Raw genomic sequence first — 17,048 nt, forward strand, 5'->3', positions numbered from 1 at the left:
TTCAATCGTAGCCTCTCCTGTAAGTTGTAGCCAACTACTGAGTCCCATTTTTCCCTCCAAAAATTGCCATCACAACCTTGCCATCAACTCAGTAGCTTACCATTAGTCAGGAAGGGGGATGGAGTGGAAATGTCTGGTGTCCTTGACAGGTCAGCCAGGAATGTTTGGTCCCCTTCTCCTCCAGGGACCCAGCCTTTAAGCTCTGTAATGCATTTAACCTTTGTCACGTCAGGGAGCAGGGCTCTCCAGAAGCAGCTTATTACCACTCCACCCCAAAGCCAGCTTGTATGTTTTATTTTATTTTTATAACATTTGATAAATTACATTCCACCCTTTAAAAATTACTGTGGTTAATATATGACTGCTAAAGAGTTGTTTATAGTTCACATAACTCTGTTATCGCTTGAATTTCATAACACAGAACATTAATAAAGGTGGCAAATCTCCCTGGGTTAATAGTATAACTTGTTTTTGCATATTTAGACTTGTTTGTATTTGTAAATTTCTCCTAGCATGTTATAAAATATGGGCCAGATTCTGATCTCAGTTACACCAATGTAAAACGGGTGAAGGTCAAAAGAGAATTGGGCTCTAGACTTTCAAAAGAATTTAGAATGCTTTATTCAAACAACTAATTTTTGTAGTAAACAGCTAGTTTTCTCAATGCGTCTACAAGCAAGAGTTTTATTTGAGTTTCTGTTTTGTTTTCGTTTTAACAATCTGATTTTAAAGACAAGTGCATTTTTCTACAGTCCTCGAAGGTTTATTAAATTTGAAAAAGGCCATATTTCTTTGTTCTTGGTAGTTGGTTCAGTAATGAATCCAGCTGCTCAAGAGCAAATGTTTAAAGTAAGATCAATTGTTCAAGCAAAGCCCGAGCTGGTGCTGTAGCCAGTGCTAGACAAATACTGGGAAAATTATTTGACATTCATTCAAATTTTTAAACCAATTCACTTTCTCATCCCTTTTGTGTTTGCTTTTCCTGAATATTCATTGAGCAAGTCAGGAATGTTCACCCACGCAGTGAATTTTAATTGACTATGGTAGGAGTCATAGCAAATTTTGAATTTTCCAAGTATTCACATATGGAAACAACATGAAAATGTTGTTTTTCATGAAATGGCTATTTTTACACTGAAAACCAAAGAAATGTACAATGTCACAAGTTTTGGATAAATTGCATTTATTCTGAAAGAAATTTTAAATTCTGTACTTTAGAAATAAGTATTTTTAAATACCATGTTTATATTGCTTTGCTTCTCCAAAGAACTTTACAAACATTGACTGGCTAATCCTGTAGCCCTGTGTGGTACAGTAGGTAAGTAACTATCATTAGTCCCATTGTGAGAAAGCTGAGGCATAAAGCAGTTAAATGATTTACCCAAAGCCACACGGGGAGTTGAGTCAGGATTAGAGCACAGGAGATCCTGTGCTCAGGCCCTACATCAGAGACTGCCAACTTTACTGGTTCAGGTACCACCTTCTTTAAAAATTGTTGTGAAGTAAATGGCTACTAGATCATGGGTCTTTCTCTCTCTTGTACAGTATTAATCCCAGTGTTGCCAACTCTCACAATTTTATCATGAGACTCAAAATATTTGGTGTTTTTTCTTAAAGCTCCAGCTCCTGGAGTCATGAGAATCTCAGCTTTCATTTTAAAAAGAGAGAAGTTTCTAGCCCTCATGTTTGTGGAGAAGAGATTGAAACTAGGAATCCTAAAGGCTCCAAACTCAGAAAGAATAAAAAGAACCAAAAATTTATATTTAAACTCTCCTGTTGGTTTTTTTTTTTTTTTTAAGCAGTCTCATGATTTTGGGGGGGGACCGGACACATGGTTTTTGAATGCTTGGTCTTGGCAATCCTTAGTGTATTTTAACTATTGTAATCTGTAGGATTAAAAGTTTAAGGTGTATCAATACTGTTCCACCCACACGATTCCACCCAACTTCTATTATATTGTTTTATAACCTACTTGCTGATTTGGAAACTTCACTAAGTGAATCAACTGTTACAAGCAAAGGATGAGGAAAAATAGATTAAGTGATCTGAAGATTTCATTGACAATGCTTGGATAAAGATCTGCATTGGATCAGAATGTAAAGCATTCAGCGTCAGGAAGAGCATTGAGTAATTGAATTGGCCTCTTTAGCACTGACCCCCACACTTGATAAGGCAACTCCCATCTTTTCATGTGCTGTATATTTATACCTGCATACTGTATTTTTCACTCCAGGCATCTGATGCAGTGAGTTTAGCCCATGAAAGCTTATGCTCAATGTAGTGGGGCTCTTGCCCCACTCCTGTAGAATGGGGTAAAAGCAGCCCTGGAGAGGGCTGTGGCTGGGAAGAAGAGTGAAAGCAGCTGAGAGAGTGGCTGACCACAGCTGTGGCCAGCCCAGTCAGGGCCCAGCTGACCCTGATAAGAGTCCTGTGGGCCAGAAGTTGAAGGAGTCTCACTCTAGCCCTAAAGTGGGAAGGGCTAGCTGCTTGGGAGCAAGGTACCTGAAGCAAAGCAGTCCTGGGGAAGGGCAAAGGGAGCTGGGAGCTCTAGCCTGGTAAACCCCCAGGCTGCAGGCCTTGTGCAAGGCCTATGAAAAGGTACTGGGGCTTCAGAGGGGCAGCCCAGGGATAGGCAGAGGCAGCAGATCCTAACCCCTTGCCAATGATGAGCGGCCATTACAGACTGCAGGCTGCCCCAGGGAAAGGGGGCTAGATGACGACTGGCAGTAGCCACTGAGTCAAGGTGGGTTTAGAGGGTTGAGGGTTCCCCTGGGAGGGGAGACCCAGAGTGAGGGGCACTACTGGGGCAGAACCCCAAGGTAAAGGGGTCCAGGGGGGACACGGGGCCAGTGGCAGGCGAGCCAGCAGAGGGCGCTCCATGTGCTGGAAAAGAGCTACTTCCCAGACGACCAGCAGGAGGCGCCATGCCAGTGAGTCTTCGCTTTACTACACCCCAATAAATTTGTTAGTCTCTAAGGTGCCACAAGGACTCCTCATTGTTTTGTCTGATACACACTGGCACAGCTACCCCTCTGAAACCTAACACATTTCAAAAAACCATATAGGGCAAAAACAATGAGGAGTCCTTGTGGCACCTTAGAGACTAACAAATTTATTGGGGTGTAGCGAAGCGAAGACTCACTGGCATGGCGCCTCCTGCTGGTTGTCTGGGAAATAGCTCTTTTCCAGCATACAGCTGGAAATAAGAACCAGGTTTTTGCTGATACAGACTAACACGGCTACCCCTCTGAAACCTAACACATTTCAGAAAGCCATCTAGGGCTGATAATATACATTCTCTGATTCCAAGCTACTGCCCATGTCAGAAGGTTGTAAAAGGCCCACAGCTAGCGAAGAAAGATATTCCCTGGTGCAGCCATTGCATAGGACACTCATAGGCTGCCCTACAATAGGCCTACTCACAAGCACTGGTGCAGGAAGTGTCCTGGAGGAGGGGTCATAGGTTAGAGGGTGTTGGATTGGTGCACCAGGGTAGATTATTTTAATTCATAGTAGTTATAGTTGGGGATTGGTCCTGAGGTCCCTTCCAACCCTGATATTCTATGATTACAGATGTGCCTAAGGGCCAGCCAAGAATGCGGTCTCATTTTTCTGGGCACCATCAAACATAAAAATAGTATACAGTCCCTGCCACTGGCTACTAAGACTTATGGGATTCTGGGCAGCACCACTGCCCAGGTGCTGCACTGTGGAGGCTGCCATAAATTAGATCAACCCTTTCAGACTGCTCAAATTGTGCTCGGAGCCAGGATCCGAAAGGTGCAGACTTAAAGCTCCCTTTTTCCCTCCCTCTGCCAGGGCTACAAGTTCTGAGCTGCGCCCCCAAGGCCGGCATCACAGAAGCTCCCCCTATGCTTCTTGTAAGAGCTGTGGCACAAATCCTTCTTGAGGATCTTTGTTACAGTTTTAGCACTCTCCAACTATAATGTTCCTACTGAGGAAAGATAAATATCAGCATCATTACATTCATTTTCTAAAAAGTTCTCAAATGTTGAAATGGCCAGTAAATGAACCCTACGTTCCCAATTTTCTTCTTCAGCTGCCATGGTGTAGAAGATGGTGAAACACAATTATGCTAGTTTACAACACTGGGCAAAAATGACTTTCTGCTTAATAAGGAAATACCTGGAAATCGGTCACAAAGCAAATGATGTTAATGAGTGGCCATTTGGCTGCAGATGAATGGATCATAACCTCTCAAGTTTTATCTGCATCAGTCTTTGCTGTTTAAGAGCCTTCATTTCAAGAGTGAGTCAGTCCTAAAATTATCAACTAGGGATGAAGAACCATGTTGGGAGTAAACTTGGAAGCCAATCAAATATCAGGAGAATAAAATTTGTTCATGGAGCAAAGGGTTTTCCAAAGAGCTTTGTCTGCTTTTCACAAAGCTCTTTGAAATTTTCAGTGACACAGCTGCTTCAGGATAAGTAGTTCACTTTGACAGGTGCCCCAGGAAATTTTCTTAATGGCATACTTCAGTGGACAGGAATACCTCCTTCTAGGTGGATGGTGGAGACACGGGAGGATCAATATGGAAGACGAAAACACAGAGGTGAAGTCTGCTCATGAGTAGAAAAGAGGGTCAGAATTGATGAAAATGGAGGGTCTGTATTTGGGATTAGCCTCACCAATCTGGTAAAAAGAAAAGTACAGATGTGGGAAGCCCTGGTTTGCACCAATTGAAGTTACCCAAGTTTCAAGCAAGTATAAGCTCAAGTGGTACGAATTGTCTTTCCATATCTACACTTGGAGTTTGCACTATTACAACTACACCATTTGCCAACAACCTAAATATAACCAATGCCCTGAATTATCCAATGCACTGGGGGAGGGATAGCTCAGTGGTTTGAGCATTGGCCTGCTAAACCCAGGGTTGTGAGTTCAATCTTTGATGGGGCCATTTAGGGATGGGGCAAAAACTGGGGATTGGTCCTGCTTTGAACAGGGGGTTGGACGAGATGACTCCTGAGGTCCCTTCCAACCCTGATATTCTATGATGGTGTATGGTGGGGAGGAGTAAAGTAAAAAGCCTTGTAAAATAAAAGAGGACCATTCTGGAGTTCCTTAGTACAGAGTGAAACTCAAGCCTGAAAATAACCCACTCCACATCAAACCCTGAATGCTTTGTATGTAAACAGAGGGATACTCAGAAGATTGGCTTCTTAACAACTCTCTTTTAAGTCCTCTGCTCACTTCACAGTGTTTCTTTCACCTTCCAACTGCATGGAGCATGCTCTCTGGCTCTGTAATGTTTAAGCAATACAAGTTTTTAAACATGCAGCAAGAGAAAACTAAAACCCAAACCATTTTCAGTTCTCACAACTATATGAAATGGTGTCCGGCTTCACAGTTGTTTTCCCCAGAAATACCACCACAAGGGAGAAAAATTGATTGTTTTCTTGTCCGACCTGCTACGTGGCTATATTCCTCCTTGCCAGCACTAAATATCCATGTACAGTGCAGGCCACAACTATTCAATTATGCATGCATTCTCCCCAAGGTGGGCATGAGAGGGTGTTTACAAGGGAGGCTAAATTTAATTTTCAGCCTGAGATAGGACACACCTGTCAGTGAATGAAGCCAAGGTTTTAGGTGCAGATGAGATCAGTAGTTCTGTCCTGGGGGGAAGGAGGGATGTACCGCATAACTTTCATTTGAGTCTTAAAAAAATAAAACAAAACCTATCTTTTTTTTGTTGAACAACCAGATTTAAGAACCTGCTTATCCCTGTACAAGACATCTGTGGCTGGGTGCAGAGGTAATGCCTGATGCCAGGGTAAAAGGGACAAAATCCAGCTCAACTTCCTCTTGAGCTCAAAATCCAGCTCAACTTCCTCATCTTCCTTTGAGAAGATCAGGCTTCACATGCACATGAAGTAATAGGTTTGGACTGAAATCCAAGCAGGGGAAGAGGTTTCCTGATCATTTTAAATCACTTTACTTTCTTGTTATGAGCACTAGCCTTCGAAGAACAGACCTGTTGTTGTAATTAACTTTTTTTTTGCCTGTTGAGTCAGTCACCAGTTTACATCACTGTAATCAATGTTTCCTTGCCTGGGCTGAGTGGGACATGTTGAAGACAAGCCTGAGTCTCATTTTTCCTGCTGACTACAGAGTTTGGCAACTCAGCAAAAACCAAGACTCCCTCTTCCTATCCCCTTTGTCTGGATGCTCTCCTCTTCATGTCTAGCTACTTTCCCGTATGACTGGCCTATCTGACCTCCAGAGCCCTCTTCTGGGTTGATTCTGGGAAAATGGATCATCCTCTTCTTGCAACACACAGTGGTATGTCAGTGTTTGTGCTGAGACAATGCAACAACACCATGGCATGACAGGTGGCATCCCTGTGCCTGACGGTTGAGTTGGACAGCTTCAAACAAGGCGAGTTCAGGTAGGGACTAATTTTTTTTTCCAATTATTCTCCCAACCCTATCTTTTACTACCAGATAGCAATCAAAGTTTTCACATGGCCTGATCCTGTAATCCTAATGCAGGCAAAGCTCCTATTAAAGCCAATGAGAACTTTACCAGGGAGAGGACTATGGGATGCAATCTATCGGTAGCTATTAACCAATTTCTATCAATTCAGCAGAAAACATTTTGTTAAACAATTGGCCCTCCGTACATTTGATTTTTGGCTTTTTATGTTGCATTCTGTGAGCTTAATATGCTCTTGATTGTGAACAAGCAAACAGGCGAGTGTGTACACATGATGTTTCATTTGGCTTTTTGACACCACGGTGTCAATCAGAATGTCCATGTTGAAAACCATTTGAAGTATATTTGTTCCTTCACCACATTAAAACAATAGCTTTGTGGTCAATGTTTCTTGTACATCTTATAACCTCAAACTACATCATTTGATGCTTGTCTATTGAGAAAAGTAAAATACAAAGTCAAAATACACAAGATTTGGAGTGGACCCAAAGTCATAAAAAACACCAACACAGAAAACAAATACAGCCCTGGCATGCAGAAATGAGCAGGGCCAGCTATTCCAGTTATACTGAAGACATCCACTTTTATTACATTACATATGATACAAGTCCTAGCTGTCAAAATTCTCAGGAGCTCCTAAATAGATAATAAACAATCAGTGAAAGACTTATGGCTACATGTTTTTCATAGTATTGGAAATCACCTGGGAACCATATTTTAATGGAAAATACAGCTTGATAGAGACAAGCTTCATAGATTTATGAAGAAACTGCAGCACAAATCAACTGGAGGGTTTAGCTTTCCAGAGTGATGGGGAAGTGCTAGAAAATAGCACCAAAAAAAAAAAAAAGCGAAGAAAGGACGAAAAAGGACACACAAAGAGGCAAGAAAGAAGGAGCGCCCTTCTAACGATTTATGATTGAGAGGGGGAATATGCCTACTTGTGATCTTGTTACACTTACTGCTCTTTGTGATTGTTGTTCTTTCCTTAAGAGGAGTGGTCATGTTACGTCCTGACAGAAAGTTACACCTCTTCAATGTGATTTGTCCACTTAAAACAACATTTATCATGTTGCCAGTTTATAAATCATTTAGGCCAACTAGATTAAAGCTATGGGAAGCCAGCACCCCTAACCGATCCTCATGCCAGATAATTCACAGACCTGCATTTATTTACACTAAACTTTGTCAGCCAAAATACTAGAGTCCACTGCCAGGTTAACCCTGATTCTCTCCTCTGAATGAGAATGTGGAATGAGGTGTTGTTTTTAACGTGCTGAAAAGACAGATCCATGCCCACTTAACTTTCAATATAAATATAGCAACATCAATCCACATCATGACAACATCCAAGTGGGGTTCACTAACACTGTCACATCTTAGGAATGTTTCACAGTTTAGAGGAGCAGAGCATTTTAAGACCAGTTCAGAGTAACTGAGTAGAATTGAAAAAGTGCAGTGTCAGCCCACATCCTTAACCCAATTTGTATATGAGGATGAGGAAAATGTCCCTTTTTCGTCGATGAAAATATATTGCTCTCGTCCTGAAAAACAAGCAGACATAACCCGTATTGTGCTCTTTGCTATGTGCTCAGGCACCAATTCAAGCAAACTGAAATTGCCACACCTGAACCTGGCTTTTCGTACAACTTAAATTCCTTGTACAAGAACATTAAAAGAAGCCCAGAGTACTAATTTCGGTATATGATACAGCATACACCATCCTACGTGTACGGTATTATGTTACAGTAGCTTCTCATGTATAATCCCTCAAGGTGCCTTACAAAGAAACACATCGGGGAATCAAAAAAAACAACCACCTTTAAAGTGGCATGTATTCTGAATGTAAAAGCCAAACAAAAATAATGGAATTTTAATTTAGTTTTGAATGAAGTCTCCGAGTCCCCATTTCTGATAATGCCTGAAAATGAAACAAGAGATGGGGTGCAAAAGAGGCAGTGGTCTAGATCCACAGGATTTTAAACTTCTTGAGGAGCAATTAGTAATCCTAGGTCTGACAATCTTTATGTATGAATCAGGAAATTGGCACTACAAGAAAAGCTTCAGCCATTAATGCTCTTTGTCTTATACATGATTTTTTAAATCCACAGTGTAAGCTACATTAGCCTTAATAAAATGCTGGCCAGGTTTAGCTTGACTGTAGAATCTTGTAGCATGTAATCTGAAGTCTGTGAATGCCTTTTGATGGGAAAGTTTTACAGTGTAAAGTGAATTATACTAATCTAATCTAGAGATGACAAATACGTAGATCACAATCACCATATCTACCTTGGAAGACAAAGAGCGTATCCTAGCAGTATCCCTTAGATACAGAAAGTATCTCTGTACCATGGAGTGGGCCCAAGTTATGGGCCATGGGCCAGCGTATAAATTTAGGACCCTCAATTCACAGTGACTCTATCATTGATGTCAGTGGGAAGTTTCCAAAAAATCAAAGATAGCATGTGACCCTTGTATAATTACGGAAGTTTAAGTTATTATTGATTCAGTACCTTATTGTATTCAGCATCAGTCAGTGGGAAAATATCCTCCACACTAGAAACATGGTTCTTCTGCCCTGTGTTGCTCTTCGTTCCAATCCTCATCTCTCGCTTTCTTTCCCCATTCTCAGCCTTTGTATTTCTTCTCTCTTCTTCTGGCTGCACTTTCTGCCCTATTTCCTCTGTGGGCTTCATTTCCACCTTCTTCCCATCTCCTCTGCTAACCGCTGGTCTCTAAAGATCCCATGGCACTTTTAGCAAGAATTAAAGCATCTGTCTCAGTGCACTAGTAATTTCCAAAATGGGCATTGCATTCCGCATACCTAAATTCTCTTGCTTTAATTCGATCAAATATATTTCTTCACTTTCTGTGTCGTGTGGAGTCAACCTGACACCCCAGAAAAGGTTGCATTTCAGTGGCGGATGGAATGATCTTAAAATGACTACGAGTCTGAAATTTAGTATGTTGCTCTGAGGACTGCAATCTGTGCTATAGAAATAAATCATTTTTTTTTTAAAGAACAAATGATAAAGCGAGAGAATTACCAATGTAAACAGTATAATGTAACAACTTTTTGAAACAAACAGAAGTAATGTGGGTTTCTCGTTATTTAATTTCTAATTCATATTTTAATGAGTTGATCAGTTGGGGTACTTGTCTAGTTGCTGATCTAAATTACATTCATTTAAATGCAGAATAACCCCACTGGATTCATTGGAGTGGCTCTGGATTTAAACCAGCGTAGCTGAGATCAGACTTCGAACACAGGAGTTTAGTAGTTAATGGATTTTCAACAGAAACGGAGAATTTTAACCAACAGTGGTAAATATAGTTTGTACCGTTCTTTCTAATGTTATTTAGCTCCTTGTTTCTCTTAGTTATACCTTTTTAACTGGTGGGTGTGATGGGTTGGATCACAGAAAGCCCCTCGGGGCTGCCACCTGATGTGCCAAGACTACTTCTGTCCCTGCTTTCCTGCCCTGGCAGCTTAGGACTTCAGTGCCCTGCCTGGTTTGAGCCAGACCCACTAGCCTGCTGCAAACCCAGAGCCAGGTCTGAACCACGTCCCCTAACAGCTGTAGGTTTAACTGAAAGCAGCTTAGAGAAGTGTTCCTGTCTTTAACACTCAGATGCCTAACTCCCAATTGGATCCAAACCCTAAATAAATCCGTTTTACCCTGTATAAAGCTTATGCCAGGTAAACTCATAAATTGTTTGCCCTCTATAACACCGACAGAGAGATATGCACAGCTGTTTGCCCCTCCCTCCCCCAGGTATTAATACATATTTTGGGTTAATTAATAAGTACAAAGTGATTTTATTAAATACAGAAAGTAGGATTTAAGTGGTTCTAAGTAGTAACAGACATGGCAAGGTACTTGTTCAACAACCTAAAAGATATTTACCAACTCTCTTCTTCTATTAGTTTGGCACTGAAATGCTGTTGAAAGTAACACCAGATTTTCCATCCATAATATAGTCAGAAAAACAATTTGGAACTAGATTATAATTAAATAGATCTGGGAGAAAGTGGGGGAGGATTTTGCTTTGCTTTGTTTTGTTTTGAACAGGAAAGTTACCAAGCATGGTTTACCAGAAGTGGTCTCCTATGATGGGGGAGAATGGAAAACATGAGCAGTTAAATACTCCTGATCATGAGGAGAGCTGCGATGCAGAGCTGGATTGTCTCTTAGAAAGACAAGAGGAGAAATAATATCGCTGCTGTCTGCTGCTGTGTTTACACTGTAGCAGAATGGGGCACCAAGTGGCCTAATTCACATCTGGATTTCAAAAACCCCAACATTCAGATCGGGTTGTTTATTTAAATACTTTTAAAAAATTTAAAAAATATATCAGTTAACAGTAGTGTCCATCCTGAGCTCCGACTACCTTTACAAGACATAAAATTCACGGTCCACAAATGAAACCATATTGCACATCTTAAATCTATTGCCACTGCCCCCACGTTCATAAGCAAATCCAGCTTCATAACATGCCAATAAAGAATGCCAATAAATAATCCCATCCAAACCTCATCTCTCAAATGCCTGTGGAAAAAAAAGTGAACTTTGTAGTGTGTCAATAAGTTTAACAAATTTAGGATCAGGTGGACCAACGGGGGGGAGGGGTAGGTTTACCGTAATGGAGGGGCCCATGTGGAGAATGCCCTGCTGACAACACCCTCTCTTCTATGTTGAAGTACCCTGCTGTTCACCACACAGCAGCTGTACTGTATGAGGAGGGAGGCTCTCTCAAGTTACTCAGAGACTCAAATCATTTTGGGCTGGGCTGTAACCATCGGAGGTGCTTCTATCTTGAATTCCCTTAAAAGCCTCCACTTTTAGTGTTATGTTTTGGTTCAATCAGTTATAAAGATAAGAGTAAAAAAATTCAGATCCAGATTTCAAACCTCCCTCTCCGGTTGATTTGATTTGAGCCCATGCCTATTCGGGAAGCAAGTTCAGCGCTGCTGATCCCTATTAGTATTGTGAAAAGAATACATATATATCTTCCCATGGAAGTGGTGAATGATTGCTAAAGATGGATGAACTTCAAAAGGTTCAGAGGTTTGGACAAACACTTAAAGATGCAGATACTTATCTGTACCTCACTGGTCTGCCAAATTGGTCTGTGACTCTTAGGAGAGCGTGTTTTCCCATGAGGTTCCCATTACTTCCTGCTTCTGGCCAACCTTTCATATGGTGTCTCAGGCTTCAGCTTCTGCCCTTAACCAGAACAAAGGTGTACAGAGGTAATTAAAATGAAAAATAATACAGGATAAAAAGCTAAGCAAGCCTCAAATAATATTGAGTAAAGCTTTAGAGAGCAGGCTTGGCACGGTGGTTCTTAGAGCATGGCTACGTTTGCAGATGTAGAGTTCTGTGAGTTAAACCTGCCTTCGTAGAGCACAGCAGGGAAAGCACTGCAGTCTGTCCACGCTGACAGCTGCAAGCGCACTGGCGTGGCCACATTTGTGGCACTTGCAGCGGCATTGAGAGTGGTGCATTATGGGCAGCTATCCCACAAAACACTTCTTCCCATTCTGGCGCTGTGGCTTCTGGGGAGGCAGGGGGTCCTGTCCCAATACCCCGGAATGCATCGGTTCGCTTCCCAGCATTCCTTTTGCTTCCATCCACATTTGGTGCCATCTTTCAATGTTTTTTGTACTCCGCACTCTGTCTTCCCTTTCGGTCTGCAGAAATGGAGCCCAAACTGCTGAGGAGTATGCTGACGAGTCTCGCCACCACGTCACGTTTGACAGTCGAGTTATTCCTTATGATCCAAAGTGACAGTGAGGGCTCTGATGATGATATCGACTCGAGTAATGCATAAGACACAAGTTTGCTTGTGGCATTCATGGACATGTTCACCACCATGGAACGCCGCTTTTTGGCTTGGGAAACAAGCACTGAGTGGTGGGAATCACATTGTCATGCAAGTCTGGGATGATGAGCAATGGCTGCGGAACTTTCAGATGAGAAAAGCTACATTCATGGGACTGTGTGAGGAGCTCGACCCCACCCTGCGGCACAAGGACACAAGATTGAGAGATGCCCTGATGGAGGAGAAGTGGGTGGCTATTGCAATTTGGAAGCTGGCAAGTCCAGTCGCTAACCAGTCTGGAGTGGGGAAGTCGACCATTGGAATCGTGTTGATGCAAGTTTGCAGGGCCATTAATCGCATCCTGCTCAGAAGAACCATGACTCTGAGTTATGAGCATGACACTGTGGCTGGCTTTGCACAAATGGGTTTCCCTAACTGCGAAGGGGTGATAGATGGCACACATATTGCAATTCTGGCACCAGCCCACCTAGCCTCTGAGTATGTTAATCAGAAGGGGTATTTCTTGATGGTTCTCCAGGCGCTTGTGGATCACTGTGGGTGTTTCATTGACATTAACGCAGGCTGGCCCGGAAAGGTGCTTGCTGCATGCATCTTTTGGAACACTGGCCTGTTCAGGAAGCTGCAAGCCGGGACTTTTTTCCCAGACCAGAAGATCACTGTAGGGGAAGTCAAAATGCCCACTGTGGTCCTTGGAGACCCCACTTACCTTTTAATGCCGTGGCTCATGAAACCCTACACAGGGAGCCTTGACAGCAGCAAGGAGCTGTTCAACAACAGGCTGAGCCAGTGCAGAATGACTGTGGAGTGTGCTTTTGGCCATTTAAAGGTCCGCTGGTGCTCTCTGTATGAGAAGCTGGACTTGGCCGATGACAGCGTCCCCTTGGTTATATCCGCATGCTGTACCCTCCATAACATTTGTGAAGGGAAGGGTTCCACTCAGGCATGGAACTCAGAGGTTCAACACTTGGAGGCTGAATTTGAACAGCCAGAGAGCAGGGCTATTAGAGGGGCCCAGCGCAGGGCTGCAAGGATTAGGGATGCCTTGAGGGAGCAATTTGAGGCTGAAAGCCACCAGTAATGTCTGGTGCCCTACATGGGACTGAATTGCAGTGATTCCAACGTTAGTACGAATCTGTGTTTGCTACGCTGACTTGCAGTGCCTGTTTCTTTCCTGGACTAAGGTATCTTTTACTTTATGCAATAATAAAGAATGTTTTCAAAGCCAAAAAATTAATTTATTGAAAAGAAACACAACTGCTTGGGAAACAGAAAGGGCAAGGGGGTGGGGTGGGGAACGGTACATTCACAGATTTGCATATGTCCTGTTAACATACTCAGCCTTCCTGTCTGGAGAGCCGTGCAATGAGTGCTACACTTCAGGATGGCTTTACTGCATGGTGATGGGGGTTGAGGGCAGAGGGTAAGGTTCGTAGTTTTCAGGACTGGGTGGTGAAGCTACAGGTGCTGGAGGCAGCTTGTGGCGGTAAGAACCCAGATGTTGGGGAAAGTGGGTTGGAGGTGACATGGAGGCACAAGGGAAAGAGTTTTGGGACAAGGGCTGCAGGGGGAGGGTCGGGCATGGTAGTGTTCCGCCTGCATGGCTACAAGTGCCTGGATGAAGTCTGCTTGGCTCTACATTATGCTTATCAGCCGATCCGTGCTTTGCTGCTGGAGCACCGTGCTTTTGTGCCGGCGCTCCTCATTCTGCTGGCAGATCCTCCTTTCACTGTCCCGCCACTCGAGCACTTTTCGATTTTCATTAGTTGAATGCTGCATTACTTCATACAACGTATCTTCCTTGCTTCTACGTCGCCTCTTTCTGATTCTTTGGAGTCTTTTGGCCGGTGATAACACAGACGGCTGAGATCTCAAGGTTGCATCTGTAAAGGCAAAATGCAACACTTAACAGAGGAAGCATTGTTCACACCAGACAGAGCAATGATTCCCCCGTACTTAAGGGCAAGCACAGTCTACACAATAGCATCATTTGCCAGTCCCAAAGCCAACGCACATAACCCATGGGAGCTCCAAAATGGTGAGTAAGCACAGGGTCAAGCGTGACTGATTGTTTCACGGCTGTACTGTCCTCTGGGTTTCTGTGCCTGGGGGAGAGCCAACAGCAGCAGGGGGCCCCTATACTGAACACTGTCCCCACATTTTCCACAGGAGTTCATCCTGGAAGATATCTCACTGCTGAGGGTAACCAGGGAAGCAAGGGAGGGTCTTCTACTGCAATGTGGCTTCTGCCCTGGCCCATATGCAGCTTGCCTGTGTGCAGCAATGGTCCCCCCGCCCCTCACAGCACGGTGGCATGGACAAGTTAGCCTGACTGGGACAGGGACCACAGTGGCTCTCCCGAGAAACCTGCGCAAGCGCATTGCCCAAGTTCCAGATGAGACCTTTGAAGAAATCACTGAGGCCGATTACCACGATGTGAGAGAGCACATCAACGCCCTATTCCGCATCTAGGCATGCATGCAGCCCACAACCTCCTCGCCCCAAGAGCCCGCACTGAATAACTTCCTTCCCAAAATAAAAGCCGCTTACCAGGAACCTCCTCTGGTGTTTGTCCTTCCCCAAGCACTGGCTGACGTGACTGTCTACCTTCGTCCTGGCTTGAGAACAGCTCCTGGTTGCATGCATCTAGAGATTGCGGGGTGTCTTCCTCCTCCTCAGCACCCTCACTCCCGCTTTGCTTCTCCTCCTCCTCCTTCTCCCGCCTTGTTGAACTGGGCTCTGAAGTGTCAATGGTGGTACTCGGAGTGGAGGTGGAGTCGCCCCCAAGTATCGCGTCCAGCTCTTTGTAGAAATGGCAGGTCGCAGGGGCAGCACCGGAATGGCTGTTTGCCTCATGGGCTTTGTGGTAGGCATTCTGCAGCTCGTTCACTTTAATCCTGCACTGCAGTGCACCCCAGTCATGGCCCCTTTCCATCATGTCCCTTGAAGGTATCGTAATTCCTACGGCTGGAGCGCAGCTGGAACTGGACAGCTTCCTCCACCCAAACACTGATGAGGTCCAGCACCTCGCCATTGCTCCATACTGGGAATCGCCTGCCGCGTGGAGGCATGGTCACCTGGAAAGATTTGCTGAGAGCACTCCATGCCTAGCTGAGCAAACAGGAAGGGGATTTTCAAAATTCCCAAAGAATTTAAAGGGCAGGTCTGACAATTGGTCACCTGAGGGCAGGGTCGTAGAGTTCAAAGTGATGACCAGAGGGGCTAGCGCAGGCATTGTGGGACCTTTCTGGAGACCAATCAGCACGCACTAACAGACCAGGGCGTCCACACTGGTGCCGCGGTGCTCCAGCGGGGGCGCAGCAAACGTTATTCCACTCGCTGAGGTGGAGTACCAGGAGCGCTGTAGCCATGGAGACAGAGCGCTCTACGTGCCTTGCCAGTGTGGACGGGTAGTGAGCGAGTGCGCCCGGGGCTCCTTTACTGCGCTGTAACTCACAAGTGTAGCCAAGCCCTAGTCTGTGCAAATCATTGCTATTGTGTAATGCTTGAACTTGGGTTATCTGGTTCTTTTTGAAACAGAAAGCAATTTATTTTGTTTTCATCACTTGAATTTAAATGGGAGTAAAATGTTCTTCTGCCAGATTAAAAAAAAAAATCCTCATCATCTCTTAGGTCATGTGACCTTTCCAAGTGTCAAAATGGATCTAAAGTTTTGGCAGTTCTTGGAGTTCCAACGCATGCCCTTGATTGCTCATCAACCTGAACGCCAAAGTAAACCATGAAGAAAAACAATTAATTCAAGAAGGGGCTTTCTCACCAAGAGCAAAACATAAAAGTGAAGTGTAATGAAGATTTCCAGCAGGGAAAAAGTTGTAGAAGTGGGGAACTTCTCTAACAGATAAGCACAGTGTGGATACCCCTTAAACTTCTGTAAATAAGGTAGCAAGAGACAAGCTCAACCCTCCAAAATCAGAAATTGCTATAGAATTTAATCACACAAAGTCCATTCTGTGGTCTGATTCAGAGTTTGGGTCCCAAATTCTCAAAGATAGACAATGGGAATTAGGTCCCCAAATACCTTTGAGGATCTGGACCCTGGTTCAAGTCAGTATAAAAACAGAAATAATCTACAAACTCTGGCTTCAGATCCAAGTTCCTATTTCAATTGTCCCCAGTGTTTAAAAGTGTATGGATTCAAGGTTTCTGGCCCCTATCTGGCTCAAATTCAACAGTCCATCCCAATTCTACCTTAAACATTTTGCTGCAGTAGGGGTTTCTAGAGGTCACTGGGAACTAACAGTCATCTGCGAAACTGTTGTTCTTTGGGAAATAAACTAATTACTAGTAACAAGTGATTCTCTGAAGGTTCATGTTGAAAATCATCAAATTGCTTATCTGAACCTTGCCAATCTTCTTTAGTCCAGCATTTGCAGGAGGACAGATTCACTGTTAAGGTTTCACATACTTCCTGGGTTAGAAATGCTACTGGAATAGACTTTTTAATGCTAATTTAGTGTTTCTGTTTTGAGTACCAACAAAATCTGGAAGTGCACAGGTGTGTAAAAACATTAACTACAAATGACCGCATGGTATGGAGCCAAATACATACAGACAGGCATACTAAATTCTATTCCCTTAATTCTATCCTTTATTTCTATTCTAAACCCCTGTTGTACAATGATGGAGGGAAAAGAACCAGGAACATCAGGAGAGCTAAAATGAGTTTTGAAAGAGAAAGAAGGACAGGTCTAACTATTGGTCTCCTAGTTCAGTCATATCCTCTA

Source organism: Caretta caretta, chromosome 12 (genome assembly GCF_965140235.1).
Source record: "Caretta caretta isolate rCarCar2 chromosome 12, rCarCar1.hap1, whole genome shotgun sequence".
NCBI classification, from domain to species: Eukaryota; Metazoa; Chordata; order Testudines; family Cheloniidae; genus Caretta; species Caretta caretta.